This window comes from Chiloscyllium punctatum, chromosome 43 (assembly GCF_047496795.1).
Source record: "Chiloscyllium punctatum isolate Juve2018m chromosome 43, sChiPun1.3, whole genome shotgun sequence".
Classification (NCBI taxonomy): Eukaryota; Metazoa; Chordata; class Chondrichthyes; order Orectolobiformes; family Hemiscylliidae; genus Chiloscyllium; species Chiloscyllium punctatum.
Genome location: NC_092781.1, coordinates 20,835,212 through 20,853,091, shown reverse-complemented (window position 1 = coordinate 20,853,091; position 17,880 = coordinate 20,835,212).

The following is a 17,880-nucleotide window of genomic DNA, read 5'->3' as shown; positions in this document are numbered from 1 at the left end:
ATCTATTGGGAAGGTCCTGGAGCGTGTTGATGAATAATGAGACGTTGGAGTGCAGGTTCATAGTTCTTTGAAAGTGGAGTTTCAGGGAGACAGAAGACATTTGGTATGCTGTCCTTTTTTGGACAGACCAGTCCGTAAAGGAGTGGGGAGGTCATGATGCAGCTACACAGCACATTAGTTCTGGCACTTTTGGAAAATTTATTCAACTCTGATCTACCTCCAAGCGGAAGGATATTGGGAAACTTTAAATGATTTAGACAAGATTTGCAAGGATGTTGCCAGGGTTGGAGGATTTGAGCTCCAGTGAAAGGCTGAATCAGCTGAGGCTGTTTTTCCTGCTGCATCCGACGCTGAGGAGTGACTATGTAGATGTTTAAAATTGATGAGATGTATGGTTCGGGTAAATAAATAAGATACTTTCCCTGGGATGGTGGAGTCTGGAACTTGAGGACATACGTTTAGAGTGAGAGGGAAAAACATTTTCAAGGGATCTCGAGGATAAGTTTTTCAGCCAGAGGGTAGTGGGTGTATGCAATGAGTTGCCGGGGAACTGGTGGAGACTGACACAATTCCAACTTTTAAAAGATATCTGGATGGAAAAATGAATAGGAAATGTTAAGTGGGAAATGGATCAAGTGCTGGCATATGAGATTCGATTAGGTTAGCCTATCTGGTCCACATGGATGATTTGGACCAAAGAGTCTGTTTCTATGCTGTAGAACTCTATGACTTTGTGACTACATTATTTCGGATATGATGTGATAGATATTTGAAAAGGAGAAAAGCTCAATCCATAAGTCGCTGTGAGTCCCACCATTCAGTTACTTCATCTCACCTCTGTTACTCACCTTCTCTCGCTTTACTTTGTTTTCGGAAGACATTACCAATAGTCACAATACCTCATGGCATCACACACCACATCACCCTCCCCTCAGTCACTATGTCACACTCACCTGAATCATTATATCTCAAATCCCTCAATCATCGCATCTCACTCACTTCAGTTGATATATCACACTCACCTAAGTCACTGCATTCGACTCACTTCAGTTACTGCATTAGTGACCGTGTCATCATTCATTGTATTACACACAACTTAATAGCTACATACCCCTCTCTTCAGTGACAGAATCGCAGTCACCTCAGTCACTACACCTAACTGCCATGCCGCATCCCATTCCCTTCATCACCTCAGGGCACTCTTGCCAGTCAGTGTATCCGTAATCCACTCTGACACAGCATCCGTTCGGCTCAGTCACAGCATCTCCCTTTCCTTATTCAAAAAAGACGGCATTCCTCAGGTATGTCATTCCATTCTCCTCAGTCACTGCAACCTCACTGCCCTAACTCAGTGCACTCTACATTCCTCAATTTCTGCATCAGCGTGCTGGTCTTCTTATGGTACGTGACAGTACCTCGGCCTGAAAAGACCTCAGGCTTCCCTGGCCTCGAGGCAATTCCTGAGCGATCTCCCAGCCTCATGAAACTCATCGACCAGCCATTAGCCCAAATTCCTTCATCCTTTACTTCATGCATGCATGGAAGAAACATTGTCTCAAATTTAATAAGAAACACTGATCCATCATAAACTGCCATCTACTGAAAATATTTCAAAGCATCTACCACCTGGTTTGTAACTGGAAGTGCTTCCTAACTTTTCTCCAGAACCGTCAATCCAAATTCTCAGAATGCTCTCCTTATTTCTAGAATTTCCTATGGGAATTTTTTTCCTTCTGTTCGTATCTTGAAGACTCCGACCAGAGAAATAGACCTAATTTATCGAATAAGTCTGGAAATGTAATCACTGAAGTCTATGTGTCATTTCATTAACCCAACAACATTATCCCTCCAAGGACCATATAGCTTTTCAATGACGTGAATCCCAGATCTACTCACATTACTGTCAGAGTGGTCTAACTAGGGTTTTGTATAGCTGCAAGAATACATTGGCTCACATATACTCTAGTCCTATAGATACAAAGGTCGTATTGCATTATCTTTCTTAGTTATTTTCTGAACTTATTTTTGATATTTTAAAGGACCAAGTAACTGATCCCTTCAGTCAGTCTTTATATTTATATTGGTCAGAAAGTACCCTGATTGATTATTTCCGTTCCAAAATAGATAAACACACACTCTCTTGTATTGAAGTCAATCTGCCACAGTTACTCCCATTTATTTAGTCTTTTAAAATCCTTTGTAACTATGCAATCTTCCAAACTGTATATTATTCTGTGTAACTTTATGTCATGAGAAAACTCGGATGTGATCCTGTCGATGCAACATCCAAGTTGTTTAGAAATGATGTGAATAATTAAGAGCTATTGCAGGTGTTTGTGGGACACCACTAGTCACATGCTGCCAATGGGAGCACTGTGAATTGTCCCCATATTTTGTCGCTTTGTACTCAAATTTTCCAGCTATGTGAGCAACTTGCTCTCAATTCTGTGGGATTATAATTTAGTTAAAAATCTAAAAATGGGGCTTTATTCAATCTCTTCTGGAAGCACCTAAGAGTAACGTGCATCAACATTCTGCAGCTATTTTCCACTTGGGGCCAAGCCCCCCCCCCCCCCCCCCCCCATCCAATTCAGTGCATTCCATCATCTCCCTCCCATCTACCCCTACGGCTGTTAATATGTGTTCAGATTCTTGCAGCATATTTGAAGTCCAAAAGCTTATAGCTTAGGGATGAGCAACATAAGTGCGATCCCTGCTTCAACTGCCGTCGTTCTGTGGTTCATTCCTGCACCTACCTATCGAGCAACTGGAGATAAGGTGTGCCTTCAGACAGCAAACTGAAGAAGAACTGTAAAAAGAAGGCTCAGTTTGCTTTGCTGGAACTCTTTGCATTGTTTATTTACGAAGCAGAATGTGTGTAAATTCTTTGGTGTGACTTTGATGTTAAAGGGACACATCGTTTTCAATCAATCTATAACATAACAAAATTGTACCTGTGCAGTAAGCGTGTTTTTCCTTTGCTTTCATCAAAAAATACACAAAGTAACTGGAACAGTTTTGAATCGTTATCTGTGTGGTCCAATGGCAGAGGTTGCCATTCCAGTTGAAACATACTGTGCCATTTGTTTTTCCCTGGGACTCGGTGGGATGAGTAGCTGCAATAACGAGTTCACAATTTGATTATCTTGTTTTTAGGGGCAACAAATGCAAAATACATGTTCTGTGGAAAGAGTGAACGTCCCATTTAACCATCCTGAAGCTTCTGTGGAGCAATGATGTGCTGGAACAGCAGTCTCTGGCATTTTCCATCCACCGGAACTGAACAAAGGAGAAAGAGCGAACTCATCACAATTGTTTAATGACTGTCCCATTCGAGCGGAATTCACACTGTGTTCCAACGGTTTCTCACAATGGCCACCTTCAACTTGCTCTTTTCTCTTAAGAGTTGACACCTTATCTTCTGTTTCCATTCCCTATCATGACATATATTTCTAATGCTTCTAATGTTGCATGATATTCATGCAGCAATAATAAGCTGACAGTTGCATTCTACGTAAGCCTCCACATATTGCCATTCATGGCGATGACTAGCATGAGGGGACATGGTTATACACTCAGGTGTGACAGATGTAGGACATATGTCAGAGCTAGTTTCTTTACTCAGAGAATAGGCAGAGGTGGAACGCACTGGCTGCAAGAGTAAATTGTCTTTAGATAGGCGTACAGACAAGAACGGAATAGCATAGGTTAGATGAGATTCAGATTGGTTTCAAAGGGCGGTGCTACATCGCGTGCCGAAGTGTCTGTGCTGCGCTGTAATGTTCTATGTTCTATATTCTATCTCTCCGACCAGTCCACACCTCCTCTTTATTTCTACCTCATGCTTAAATCCAACTTTCCTCCTTTATTGGGAAATCAGGTGTGATTTTCCTCCACCCATATTTTATGTAGTGAGTTATTAAAGTGACAGGACCATAAAAAACATGAAGATCAACAATCAGCCCATTTCGACCCTTTGCGAGCTCGGCCACTCACTACAATCCTGGCTAATTGCACTTACTTGCCTTTATCCATGATCTTTGAATTCCGTCATGATTATAAATCTGTCATCTCAGTTTAAATAAACACCAGCACCCTACTATTCTTTGGGCAAACATTTTCCAAGATTCACAACATTCTCGTACTCTGTACTGATGTCCTTCCTTCTATAATGACCAGCTTTAAACTTTTGCACCTTATTTGCTTCCATTGTCTGAGCAAACATGCTTCTGCTAAATTCCAGACTGGATGTGTTCTTGCCAGTCTTATGATGATTACTTCTCCAGCTCATAGAACTGTTTAGGGAATAAAACAGGACAGAAGTGTCATTCGGGCGATTGAGTCTTTACTGCTAGAAAACACGAATGACTCGACTCATTCAATCCCACACTCGGCCCAGTGCCTTGTATGTTATGACATTTTAAGTATTAGATTAAATTACTTACAGTGTGGAAACAGGCCCTTCGGCCCAACAAGTCCACACCGCCCCGCTGAAGCGTAACCCACCCATACCCCTACATCTACCCCTTACCTAACACTACGGGCAATTTAGCATGGCCAATTCACCTGACCTGCACATCTTTGGACTGTGGGAGGAAACCAGAGCACCCGGAGGAAACCCACGCAGACACGGGGAGAACGTTCAAACTCCACACAGTCAGTCGCCTGAGGCGGGAATTGAGCCCGGGTCTCCGGCGCTGTGAGGCAGCAGTGCTAACCACTGTGCCACCATTCACCCGTTTGGTGAAATGGTTCTTTCTCGATTTCAAACAAAACCACTTAAAAATTATGCCACCTTGTTCTTATTTCGACTGGTGGGGACGGCGGTTGGAGGGGGAACGTTCCCCATGATTATCAGTGCAAAATCCTTCCAGAAACTCTTGACAATTTTCCTCATACTATTGTACACTTCCATCAAGTCTTCTTTCAAAGTGCTCTGCTTCAAACAAATAGCCACACATATGCAGCTTTTTTTTCATTGCTGAAATGCTGCATCATCGGCAGCAACCTGGTGAACCTCGTTTGCACCCTATTCCAATGCAATGCAACCAGAGCATCACACAATACCGACGCTGAGAATAAACAAAGTTCTGCACTCCTCCAACTTGTTCTCCTTGCCCTTATAATTTATGTCTGGACTGAAAAAGGCAAGAATTATGCATACCTCATTTACTATCCCATTGCGCTCTCTTCCCACTGTCAGCGATATGCACAGGATCATCACAAGTCCCTTTTTTTCCTCCAAGCTGCCTATTTTCTTGGCATTGAGCACTCGTTTGACATGGTCCTTTTTCCATTTTGAATCACCTTGCACTGACTAGAATTGTCTCCCACCTGCCACTGATTTGTCTAAGTGACAAAATCCTCCCCACTCCCCACCAGCACTACCACCATATTCGAATCGACGCCATTAGTGACACGGTAGCTCAGTGGTTAGCACTGCTGCCTCAAATCGCCAGCGTTCCACGTTCAGTTTCAGTCTCAGTGGAGCATCTGTATGAAATTTGCTTATACTTCCCGCATTGGCATTGGTTTCCTCTGGCTGCTCTAGTTTACTCTCCCATGTGTTTCCACATCCTTGCCCAAATCTAAAGCACATGATACTATATTTTTTTTCCTTTGCTGTAACACACTCCTCATACTGTATTGATAGATTATGGAATGTACATTCGGCTTTCCCTGTTACCTGTTAAACCTGTACCATCCATTCTCCAGTTTATCATCGCTCTTTGTCTCATTGGAATATTGAGTATGAGTGCAGTCAATGCTCCTCCAAGCATCATTTAGGACTTTGTGATTTACACACGGGTCATTCTCTGCTGTCGAGGGGCCTATATGATAGAAAGATGTTTTAACACGATTGTGCAAATTATCACCAATATCACAAAGCGAGCCGCACGGACATTCACACAGCCACAACTGCAATCTCAAGTTACCATAGCGACCTGGAAAGAAGAAACATCACTGCGTCCTCTGGAATACCAGTTCCCGAGTAAAGGAACAAAATTAAGCTGTGGAGATTTGATCATAGAAAGCGATATTCCAATGCATCTGGAAAGTATAGGACAGAATGAACTGTTCTCAGAGAAGAGAGAACAAAGAACGAGTGGTCAAGTTGGAAAGATGGATGGTGAAAGAAAAAAAATAAGAAACAAGAACAAATTTAATTGGACGCAACAGTTGTTTGAATTCAAAACAGCACTGCCAGAAAGTACTGAAACAGATTCATCCAAGTTTAAGAGATCCAGCATCTCCTCTTCTGTAATATGGAAATTTTTCCAAATATCACCGTGTTTTCGACACATTCTGTTTCTCACATGTCCTTCGACACAGAAAACACTGATGCTAAACACTTGTTTCTTATATCCCCATCTCATGTGGCTTCCCACATAGGTTGCCTTGCTGATCTTTGAGGGGCCGTATTGTCTCCCTGGTTACCTTTTTGTCCTCAGAGTTGAAAAATGTGGTGCTGGAAAAACACAGCAGGCCAGGCAGCATCCGAGGAGGAGGAGAATCGACGTTTCGGGCATAAGCCCTTCTTCAGAATAAAGGCTGGTGTGCCGAGCGGGCTGAGAAAAAAGGTTGGGGGGCAATTTGGGGGAGGGAAGCTGAGAGTACGATAGGTGGAAGGAGGTGAGGGTAACGGTGATAGGCCGGAGAGGGGTGGGGGCAGAGTGGTCGCGAAGAAGATTGCAGGTCAAGAGGGCGGTGCTGAATCCGGGGGTTGGGACTGACATAAGGTGGAGGGGCGGGGGGGAAATGGGGAAGCTGGAGAACGCTACATTCATCCCGTGTGGTTGGAGGGTTCCTAGGCGGAAGATGAAGCGCTCTACCTCCAGGCGTCGTGTGGCCAGGGTCTGACGATGCAGGAGGCCAAGGACCTGCATGTACTTGGCGGAGTGGGAGGGGGAGTTAAGGTGTTTAGCCGCGGCATGTTGGGTTTGTTGGTGCGTGTGTCCCAGATTTATTCCCTGAAACATTCCGCAAGTCGGTGGCCTGCCTCCCCAATGTTTCAGGGAACACCTCTGGGACACCTGCACCAACCAACCCAACCGCCCCGTGGCTCAACACTTTAACTCCCCCTCCCACTCCGCTAAGTGCATGCAGGTCCTTGGCCTCCTCCATCTCCAGACCCTGGCCACAGGACGCCTGGAGGAAGAGCGCCTCATCGTTCTTCCAGACCTCTCCGCCCCCCCAACCCCTCTCCGGCCTAACATCCTCACCCTCACCTCCTACGTCTTCCCAGCACCCCTCCCCCAAATTCCCTCCTCCCTACCTTTTATCACAGCCCGCTTGGCACACCAGCCTCATTCCTGAAGAAGGGATTATGCCTGAAACTTCGATTCTCCTGCTCCTGGGATGCTGCCTGGCCAGCTGTGTTTTTCCAGCACCACATTTTTCAACTCTGGTACCCCAGCATCTGCAGTCCTCACTTTCTCCTACAATTTTGTCCTCGGTATAGTTATAAAACCCATCTGGATTCTCATTCAACCCGTTTTCCAAAGCTATCTAATGTCTCCTTCTTATCCTCTTGATTTCCATCTTAAGTATACTCCTCCTGGTTTTATACCCTAAGGATTCACTCGATCTCTGCTGTCTCTACCTTACATTTGCTTTCCTTCTTTTCATATCCAAAACCTTAATTTCTCTGGTCACCCAGCATTCCCTACAGCTACCGGCTTTTCACTCTAAGTGTAATATACTGTCTCTGGACTGTCATTCTCTCATTTCTGAAGGCTTGCCATTTTCCAGCTGTACCTTTACCTGCGAACATCTGGTCCAATCAAATTTTAGAAGCTCTTGCCGATAGCATTAAAAATGGCCTTCCTCCATTTTAGACCTTCAACTTTTAAATCTATCATTTTCCACAACTATTTCAAAACTAAAACAATTATGGTCGCTGGCCCCAAAGTGCTGCCCCAATGACATCTCTGACACCTGCCCTGCCTTATTTCCTAAGAGTAGGTCACGTTTTGCTGCTAATCTAATCGGTACATCGACATACTGAATCAGAAAATGTTCTTATTCACACTTAACAAATTAGTCTCCATCGAAATCCTTGAGAAATTGAGGACTGCAGATGTTGGAGATTAGAGTCGAAAATCTGACGCTGGAAAAGCACAGTCAGTCAGGCAGCAACTGAACAGCAGGAGAATCGACATTTCAGGCATAAGCCCTGATGAAGTACGTATGCCTGAAACGTCGATTTTCCTACTCCTCCAATGCAGCCTGACTGGCTGTGTTTTTCCAGCACCACACTCTTCGACTCCATCTAAAACTTTAACACTGTTGCATTCCCAGTGAAATTAAAGCCCGCTACCAAAGCCACCCTATTATTCTCATAGATAACTGAGATCTCCTTACAAATTTGCGTCGCAATTTCACGTTGACTATAAGGTGGGATCTAGAATACAATCTCAGTAAGGTGTTCATCCTTGTTCTATTTCGCAGTACCAACACAATAATTTCCCTTGATGCATTTTTAAAAATTTCCTTCTAATGTTCAGCCATTACTCTATCCCTTATCAAAAACACTGCTCATCCTCATCTCTTCCCCCCTTTTTATGCTTCCTGTAGCATTTGCATCCTTGAAAATGAAGGTGCCAGTCCTATCCATCTCCCAGCCATGTCTCGGTATTGCTATATTATCCCAGTCCCGTGTCCCTAAACATGTTCTGACTACATCAACGTCAATGTTGGGCCTCTTGCATTGAAATATATGCAGTTTAATTTTTCAGAAGTAACAAAGAGCATTGATGAAGGCCCAGCAGTGGATATGCTTTACATGCACTGAAGTAAGGCATTTGAAATGTATCCTCATGGTCGACTGGTTAGCAAGGATAAATCTCATGGAATGCAGGGAGAACTAGCCAGTTGAATACGGAACTAGGCTGAAGATAGAAGATGGAGGGTGTTAGTGGAAGGTTGCTTTTCAAACTGGAGGCCTGTGAACAGTGGTGTGCCACAAGGAGGGGTGATCTTTCCACTGCTTTTGGTCACCGATATAAATGATTTGGATGTGAGCATAGGAGGTATGCTGAATACATTTGCAGATGACACCAAAACTGGAGCTGTCGTGGTGCACGAAGGAGGTTACCACAGAGCACAAATGGATCTTAGTCAGATGGGCCAATGGGTGGAGGAGTGTCAGATAGAGTTGAATTTAGATAAATGTGAGGTGCTGTATTTCGGAAAGGCGAATCAGAGCAGGACCTAAACACTTAATGGTCACGTTCCAGGGAGTGTTGCTGACCGCAGAGACCGTGGAGTGCAGTTCATAGTTCATTGAAAGTGGAGTCACAGTTAGATAGGATAGTGAACACGGCATTTGGTATGCTTTCCTTTATTGGTCAGAGCATTGAGTACTGCAGTTGGGAAGTCATGATGTGGCTGCACAGTACGTTAGTTATGCCACTTTTGGAATATTTTATGCTATTCTTGCCTTCGTCCTAGCGGAAGGATATTTGGAAACTTTAAACGATTCAGAAAAGATTTGCAAGCGTGTTGCCAGGGTTGGAGGATTTGAGCTAAAAGGAAAGGCTGAATAAGCTGATGCTGTTCTCCCTGGTGCATCGGCGGTTGAGGGGGTGACTGTGTAGAGATTAAAAATTGATGTGATTCATGGTTAGAGTAAATAGACAAGATATTTGACTTGGGATGGCGGAGTCTGGAGGGGATAGTTTTAGAGTGAGAGGCGAAAAAATCTACAAGAGATCTAAAGGGCAACGTTTTCATGCAGAGAATGGTGGGTGCATATATTCATCTGCCAGGGGCAGTGGTGGAGGCTAATATAATTGTAACTTTTAACAGGTAAATGGATGGGAATATTAATAGGAAATTTTAAGAGGAATATTGGACTAGTGATGGCAAATTAGATTCGATTAGGATATCTAGTCAGCATGGACGAATTGGATCAAAAAGTCTGTTTCGATGCTGTCTAACTCTATGATTAAGTTGGTTCGGATATGATGTGATAGACATTTCGAAAGGAGAAAAGCCCAATAATATATAACTATCACGATGTGCCACACCATTCGGTTAACTTACCTGACCTCTGGTACTCACCTTCTCTCACTTTGATGTGTAATTGGAAGACACTGCCATCAGTCACACGTCACGTCCTCACACACCCCATCTCACTCCCCTCAGTCACTGTATCACACTCACCTCAGTCACTGCATTCGGGACCGCGTCCCCATTCATTGCATCACACACATCTCAATAACCATATCCCTTCCCCTCAGTTATGGAATCTCAGTCACCTCTGTCATTACACCCAAATACCAAGCCGCATCATATTCCCATTCGTAGCTTAAGGCACTTTCCTCAGTCAATGCATTCATATTCCACTCCGACAGAGCACCCAACCCGGCTTATTCACACCATCTCCCTCTCCTTCTTCAGGGAAGAGAGCATACCTCGGGCACATGATTCCACTCCCCTCAAAAACTGCATCCTCCATGCTCTAACTCAGCACATTCCAAACCCCTCAATTTCTGCATCAGAGTGGTGGTCTTCTTGTGGTACGAGGTGGTCCCTCGGGCTGAAAAGGTCTCAGCGTGGTTTCTTGCCCTCGAGGTAATTCCAGAGCGATCTCCCAGCCGCCTGAAACTCGAGAGACAGCCCAGTGTGATCTGTAATCAGCGCCCAGTACGTGCAGAAAGTGCAGAGTGCTGTATTCTCGGTTGGAATTCTGTTGTTCAGAAACTGAAATTCTCCAAAACTGACATTTTTATTTCTCCATTTCTTAGATTAGATTAGATTCCCTACAGTACAGAACCAGGACCTTCAGCACAACAAGTCCACATCGACCCTCTGATTTACTACAATCCATTCCCATCAGACACTTCATTCCACAACTTTTGCTCACTGAGTGATATTATTCTGTGTTTCAACATGGAATTATTTTCAGTCACTGTATCGCATTTCTCCCAGTTGTTACCTTCATTCAACACATCCCACTTCCCAAAGTCACTACACCTCAATTATTGCATTACTTCAATATATTCCCCTCAGTCACTATGTCACATTCTCACTCTTTGTGTCCTGTTTTCCGGTTCACGAAACTTCACTCAGAAAAGTCACAACATCATTTTCCCATTTTTGACAGAACGCAACTCATCACAATCTCTGAATTTCTCACGCCTCAATTACTATATCCAACTTCAGTTATTGACTGCATTCCACTCCCCGCAGTGCCAGCATGACACTATCCTCAGGAATTGGATTCCACTCTTCGGAATCACTGCAACCCACTCCCCTCAGTGACTATATTTCACTTCCCTCCGTCACCACTTCTTACTTCCCTCTGTGTCTGCATCTCACTCCAATAAGTCACTCCATCATGTTCCGCTCAGTCACTCGGTCATTCCCCTCAACTCCCCTCAGTCACCATACCATGTTCACAACAGTCTCCATATTACACGTCCCTCAGTTTCTGCATCCCATTTCCCTCAGTCACTAAATCTCACCACTCTGAGTTCCTGATACCCACGGTTCTCATTCATTGCTTCCCATTTACCTGAGTCACTGTATCCCAAACTGGACAATGGCTAAATCCCATGCCATCTCACTCATTCGAACCAACTAACCTCAGTCAACACATCCTCAGGCTTCATATCACACTGCACTCAGTTATTACATTCCCACTCTGGTCATTCACTTCAATGCATTCCACATAGTCGCTAACTCTTACAACCCTGTTACCATGTTCTAATCCCCTCAGTTACAGTATCACACTCACCTCAGTGATTACTTCCCACAAGCCTCACTCCACACACCCTGGACAAGTGCTCCACCCCTTTGCCATGGTCTGTACTCTTATCAGTCTCGTTGTTGAGCTCTCCCACTACTGCAATCTCTTTCACAGAATGTGTGAGTGAGAGGAAGAGCTGAAAGCGCCGTTCACTTATTTTACTGAACGGTTAATATTATACATCTGCTTTTATCGCCTTCTTCACTTTCAAATTTGAGGGTTACATCTCACAATCGCAAATCTGTTCAGAATGTATGATGCAGAGAATCACACTGTATGTGATTAGTAAACAGCTCTATGCCTGTATAATAAGCAATGCTGTGAGGGCAGCCAACCTTGCCTTATGTAGAAATGAAACAAATAAATAAAAGGAAAGAAATCCTGATTTCTCTGATCACAGTTCAGCCACGATGTCATTGAATGCTCAAACGGGCTTGAGGGCCTGAATGTTGCAATGAAAGACTGGAGAGTCTGGTTCATTTCTCCCCCATGCTATAGGCAGGGTTAATAGCAGATTTCACAGACGAATTATGAATCATATGAATGCTGCATTGTGTGTACACTAGAGCAACATGAATCCGATTCGGTACAGTATCAATTAAAATACTGATGAAAAGGTTCCAAACTGAATTTGGGGACATGCTCCATTCACTAATCAGCAGATGGCTTTAGTGGCATAATCTAACTGTTGTTGTCACTCTAATTCGTTAAGAACTGTGGGTAGAAAATCAGTCAGTTCAGCTTCTACTGAATCCAGATGTTCCCCATTTTTAAAAAAAGGCTGGTTAATCCTTTATATTTCCAATAGGAATGAACTCACCATTGGGAACGAGGAAGTCGATTTAACAGAGACCTACCATTCAACTTAGTTTTAAAATTTGCATTTATGTTCTGTGTATACTGCAAAAATGGCATCATTCTTTGCAACACGCAAATCGCAGAAATATCCATCAAGTCACGGATGAATGTTACCAGGTGAGCTGTTGCTCCCATTTAATTTATATTTAAATCAACCACATTGAAGTTTGACTATTATGCAAATGACTTACTCAGCAACCCGAGAATCAGCAGCAGTGTCCTCATCTCAATATGTGATATTCGAGAAAGTGAAACAAAAAAATTATGTTAGAGAAGGGGAGTTCAAACGAGAATAGGAGGAAATGTATCTTGGTGGGGGCGGGGGGAAGGCGGGGAATTAACTGCCGAGAATTTAATTTTACAGATGTTGACGTCTGTCAGTGTGACACAGAGACACAACAGTTAGCACTGCTGCCTCACAGTGCTCGGATCGATTCCACTGTTGGACAAATTCCTGTGTGGAGTTTGTACATTTTCCCCTTGTCTGCGTGGTTTACTCTGAGTGCTCTGGTTTTCTCCTACAGTTCAAAGATGTGCAAAGTAGGTGAATTACTTATGCGAAATTGCACATACTATATATGGATAAGCAGGTTAGCTGGGTTAGTTATGGGTAATGTGGGCTTAGAGGAATATGGTCGGGGCGAGGGTGTTGGTGAGATGCTCTTTGGACGGTCCCTACGGACTCAATGGGCCTAATGGACATCTTTTACACTGTTGAGGTTCTCAATTTCTATGATCTCGCCCCATCACTTGGACCCTCACAGACAAATTTAACTTTGCCCCTTTCATTCAAGAATTCACCTATGGAGTGTAATCTGCACAATTTCCTCTTTGGGAACCGAGAGGACGGAAGTTAATCTGTCTCCTGCACTGCAATATTTGTAATTGTTGACGCTGGAAACACACGTTTCATAACATTGAAGGCTATGAGCATCAAATGAGAAACTCGGTTGAGTGTAGCCATTAGCTTCTTTTTCTGTTCTGTATGATTGCTTCTGTTCAGGAGTCAATCAAAATGATGTCAGACATTTGCTCATCTTTTTCATCACTCATGACCTCCACTGCTCTGGAGGGAATGACATTTTCCTTGGTGGTTCCATAAGGCAAAAAGGATATTATACAATGAAGATGTCATGTATTCATGACAGATTGGTCTATGAAAATATCGCAAGATTTTCCCATGAACTCTTCATGCTGGCTATTAAAACCATTCTCTATTTTTGTTTTCAAAGTCATGTGTAGTTTAAAGATCTCCATGACCACTTCTTTTGTATTATCCCAAGCATACGCAAATTTGCTTCATATGTTACCAGCCACAATGAGCGTATTGTTCAAGAAGATGCCAGCTGCAGCTAATACTCCATTACTTTGACTACAATTTTATCTCTTCAGAGGGACAGATCAAAAATCTACCTGGCTCACTCACTCACCCAGACCCGAAGCAATCTCTCTCCATTATTGTAGCTGTGAAATATTGATTGCTGTATCCCACTATCTCTCGTTTGACTTGAAATTTATTATTCACTTTCAATAAGACATCGAAAGACAGAAGGAGCTACCTCTGCTTTTCTCACGGATAACCCAATGGATATTTAACGTTCATGTTCATCTCTCAATTTGGGATCCATACGGATTAACATCAACTCTGCATTTCATTCTTCAAATGGGCCCAAGCGAATGGACTACAATTGAATTGTTTACACTTGTTTTAAACTTGAAATGTCTACAGTGACATATGTAGGACTGCCTACGATATGACACATGTATTGATTATGGTAAACTGCCATTTTAATTGAATAGTCCACAGAACCAAATTTAGAAATATTTACGTCTGCATTTTTTCATGTTTTTGTTGCAAACTGCATTGTTTTGATGGCATTGTTTAACATATCCTAGAATGATTCTTCTGTCATGAAGAGTGCTGTGTAATTAACCTTGTCCGACATACTGACCTTTTATCCATGCCCCTGTAAACATCTGGGATGACATGAAGTTGAGCATAGATCTTGCCAGGTTTTATGTGAACGCTATGAGGTTAAAGATGCGGTATAGCGAGGCAAGATGCGACATTATCGACTTTTGGAAGGGAAGTGGAAGAAAATACTTTATGAAATGGACTGTGATGACAGTTTAAAGGAAAGCCAGAGATTCCTGTAGCTCTACAGGTCATGTAAGCATCAGTGGAGGAATAGTCAGTTTCTGTTTGAGCTCGCGAAACCCTTCCTCATGAAACCAGAAATTTTAAATCTGTTTCTCTTTCCTCAGATCACGCCAGACCTGCTGAGTTCGTAACAACATCTTGTTTCTATTTCAGATTGCCAACACTGGCAGTTGGGCAGGTCTCACTTTCCAGAAAGAAAGCATCTGTTCGTTTTAGTTCATCAGGAGGAATAACAAGATGACAGCATTTTACGATGGGCATTTCGGCGGCGGGGGGGAGGACGGGGGGCGGGGGGTGGGGGGGCGGGAGGGCGGTGGTGACGAAGAAAAAAGAAAATCCATGCAAATTGTAGTCAGTGGTCGGGATTGCACTGTCAACAAGAACGTTGGAGGTAGCAAACGACGAATCGTTTTCAGAATACTTGGTTAAACAGCTGTGCCTTCATATTCAAGGTTATGGGATGAGGACGTGAATTTGACATGACCAGAATATTTTAATGGTTCAGAGTCAATAGGTTGAAAGTGTCTCTTATATGTTAGAAGATTCTGTGATGTAGACAATTGGTGCATTACCATTAGGGTCAGCAAACCACGGGTGGATTGAAGGATTGAAAAGAAGAGTCCTTCATGGCGAGGCCAGCCACTGTGGGAAAGGAAGCTCCTCTGCTTGGATCATTCTGCATCACAAATCAGCCGATCTACCAGTTGAGCTACAAAAGGCCATTTGGTTTGAATATCACATGGAAGTCAATGGTACACCACAGACATTGAGATGTAATATCAACATCACAAAGCCCTCCGCCACACAGAATCCAACACGAACAATTCCAATACTTCCACAGAATGTGACACGTATACTGACATCACTTGACATCGCTATGGTGCATCTAAGTACTTCTTCGCAATATGTTTCCAAAGTAATGAGAGTTTTGGCTTCCCACTGCAAATTCTGTGGCAAGCTATATCCTCACACATTCTTGAGATCTCCTGCCCCGATCTTACATCTATGTTCTAGCCATTTCAGCGACCCCTCCATCAACCTGAAAAGTTCTTTGTGGAGTTTTGAGAAGATTTGTAGTTCAGGTTTAGGTTCTGGATATAGGTTTGCTCGCTGAGCTGGAACATTCATTTTCAGATGTTTCATCACTGTTCGAGGTAACATCTGCAGTGAAACACAGAATGAAGCACTGGTTGTGTAGCCTGCTATTTATGTGTTTGAGTTTCCTCGGATCGGTGATGTCTTTTCCTATGGTGACATCATTTCCTATGGTGATGTCATATCCTGTTTTCTTTCTCAGGCGAATGTTAGATGGGTTCCAAGTCAATGTGTTTGTTGATAGAGTTCTGTCGAATGATTCGAGGTATTCTCGTGCATGTCTCTGGTGGCTTGTCCTTGGGGAAATTCGGATTGGCATTGACAGGAAAACTGCAGAAGGAATCATCCCAACATCCACAAACGAAGCTGCATTAGAACACTATTTCAATATTCCGTCACACATTGCAGCACAGAAGATATACACAGAATAGAGGAAGATCACTGAAACAGTGCATTTAAAAACAATACGTACCCAATGAACACTGTCCGCCAATTACTGAGCAACAAACCCAAAACAAGCAGACAAAACATGTCCAGAAACCCTAGCCACTCTCTCCTACATCAAAGACACCTCAGAAATGACTGACAGACGACTTAAACCTCTTGGCATCATGATAGTCCACAAACCCACCAACACACTAAAACAGTTTCTAGTGAAATTGAAAGATCCTCTCTGACCAATAAGCAAAACTAATATTATTTACAATATACCCTCTAAGAACTGCAACAAACACTGCACTGGACAACAGGCAGAACACTCGTCACCTGGATACATGAACATCATCTCGCCACAAAATTATGTACCCTCTCACTAGTATCCTTACAGAGGCATGGCATTGAGGGTGATTTAGCAGTTTGGATGAGAAATTAGCTTTCTGAAAGAAGACAGCGAGTGGTGGTTGATGAAAAATATTCAGCTTAGTGTCCAATTATAAGCGGTGTGCCGCAAGGATCTGTTTTGGGACCAGTGCTGTTTGTCATTTTTAGAAATGACTTAGACTCAGGCATAGACGGATGGATTAGTAAGTTTGCAGACGACACTAAAGTCGGTGGAGTAGTGGACAGTTTTGTCGTATGTTACAGGTTGCAGGGGGACTCTGGATAAACTGCGGAATTGGGCTGAGAAGTGGAAAACGGATTTCAATGCAGCTAAATGTGAGGTGATGCACTTTGGGAAGAATTACAGGATGGCAGCGTACTGGGTCAATGGAAAGATTCTTGGTACCGTGGATGTGCAGAGGGATCTTGGAGTCCATCTACATAGATCCCTGAAAGTTGCCACCCAGGAGAATAGTGTCATGAAGAAGGCATAAGGTGTGTTAGATTTCATTGGAAGAGGGATTGAGTTCCGGAGCTGCAATATCATGTTGCAACTATACAAAACGCAGGTGTGGCAACACTTGGAATATTGTGTACAGGTCAGGTCCCCTGAAAATTTTGGGAAGGACGTGGAAACAGTGAAATAGGTGCAGAGGAGGTTTATCATGTTGTTGCCTGTACTGGAGTGAAGGTCTTTTGAGGAAAGGCAGAAAGACTTGAGTCTGTTCTCATTGGAAAGAAGAAGGCTAAGAGGGCATTTGATAGAGACATCCAAGCTGATCTGAGGATCAGATAGGGCAGACCATGAAAGTCTTTCTTCTATGATAATGATGTCAGCTTGTACGAGGTGGCATAACTACAATATGAGGGGTGATAGATTTAAGACAGATGTCAGAGGCAGGTCCTTAACTCACCAGTGAAACGTTCGGAGGCTCAATAGACAATAGAGAATTGGTGTAGGAGTAGACCATTCTGCACCTCGAGACTGCAAATCCATTCATTATGATCATGGCTGATCATCCTCAATCAGCATCCTGTTCCTGCCTTATCTCCATAACCCTTGATTCCACTATCCTTGAGAGCTCTATCCAACTCTTTCTTAAACGAATCCAGAGACTGGGACTCCACTGCCTTCTGAGGTAGAGAATTCCACGCACCCACCACACTCTGGGTGAAGAAGTTTCTCCTCATC